The sequence below is a fragment of the Myotis davidii genome, unplaced genomic scaffold (genome assembly GCF_000327345.1).
Source record: "Myotis davidii unplaced genomic scaffold, ASM32734v1 scaffold699, whole genome shotgun sequence".
In the NCBI taxonomy this organism is placed as follows: Eukaryota; Metazoa; Chordata; class Mammalia; order Chiroptera; family Vespertilionidae; genus Myotis; species Myotis davidii.
Genome location: NW_006291007.1, coordinates 905,115 through 906,566, shown reverse-complemented (window position 1 = coordinate 906,566; position 1,452 = coordinate 905,115). Strand labels below are relative to the sequence as shown.

Below are 1,452 nucleotides of genomic sequence, written 5' to 3'. Positions count from 1 at the left end.
AAAGGGCCAGAAGGTTGAGAACCACTGTTTTACCACCTACAACACCTATTATAGGTCACCTGTAATTGAAACTTTTAAAATATTTCTAATACATAAATGATTGTTACTTGTGTCTTACGGGCTTGGATCCTGCTTTCCCTCTTTTCCCTGGGGCGGGCGCTGGCCCTCCTCCCCCATCCACGCCTCCCCCAGCCGTAGTTACTCCGCAGGGCTCACTGACCGGGACACAAGAACGGGTGGCAGGGAAGCTTTCAGCCCAGTCCAGTGGGGAGAAGAGCCGTGGTTGTCCACTGCTTTTTCTATCCTGCAACCCCCACCCGTGGGCTGCATTTCAAGGTGAGGTTGTGCCCTTGTGATCCTGGGGTGCCATCTGTAATAGCCACTTGCTCCTCATTTCCCCCCCAGTGCAAGCCCTGCACGGGGACTGTAGAGCAGATCCTGGAGGTGCACAGGGCCAAGAGCAGGGGAGGGGGCGTCGGGGGTGCTCTCTGCTGGCCCTGAACTCGGGGCCCTGAGGGAAGGGCTGCGCTGAGTAGCCTGTTCTGACTGTATGCACAGAGGGTGGGCTAGGGATTCACGTTTCCTTGGTTAGATTTTTCTGGCCCACTTGGAATGGACTCTTTCAGAACCTTTTCCCCAAGACCGAGTCCCCAGGTGGTTCTGGAGCCCACCGGGTGCGCACAAGTGTACCAGCCTCCACAGACGGGGAGGGAAGACACAGGCAGTGGGGGACAGGGCCTGTGCCCGGCCGTAAAGGAAGGGGACACGCCCCGCAGGCGGCAAGGGCCAGGGAAGGCCTCTTCGAGGGTCGGGTCGAGGCTTCCACAGGCTGGGGGTCCAGCCTGAGGGACCCAGAGGCCGTGCTGGGCTGACAGGCGGCAGGGAGGCCGCCCAAGCGTGGGAACCACAGGGGATGGCCGGGTCGGCGAGCAGGAAGCCCTGTCCTGGAGGCATGTCTGCTGCAGGCAGGGCTGCAGTGCTGGGCATCGCGTGCTCCTGGTCATGGGGCCCCACAGGGACCCGGCCGCCCGCAGCCTGGCCCCGCACCTGCGAGGGCGAGAAGGGCCTGCGTCAGTGCCTGACCGGCTCGGCTATTTTGGGGCCCAGGCTGATTAAAAATAGCGGCTAAGCCCAGGTTTCAGCTGCAGCTGACAAGACATTAAGAGACCCGAGGCCCCCAAGTGACAGCCCTGGGTCTCCTCCGGTGCCCGTTTCTGCCTCTGCGACAGCTAATGAGGACGCAGACGGACAGCCTGAGAACACCCCGCGCGCTTCCCGCTGTGGGGCCGGCTGTGGGCATGTGCGCGGGGCACCCCGGGAAGCGTGCCCGGCGGGTTTTCGGCTGGAGGCCGGCAGCACCCCTCACCTGAGCGCTGTCTGTAGCCAGGACGGCTGCTCAGGGCCCCGGCAGGAGGAGACGCGTCAGTGCTTGTGCCTGGAAAGCGCCTCCTG

General features: G+C 62.8%; 1 protein-coding gene across 1 annotated transcript in view; it reads left to right on the top strand.

The window, feature by feature from the left end:
- MYO1D (myosin ID) overlaps positions 1-1,452 on the top strand; it is a 178,913-nt gene that overhangs the window by 174,918 nt on the left and 2,543 nt on the right. The window lies entirely within an intron of this gene.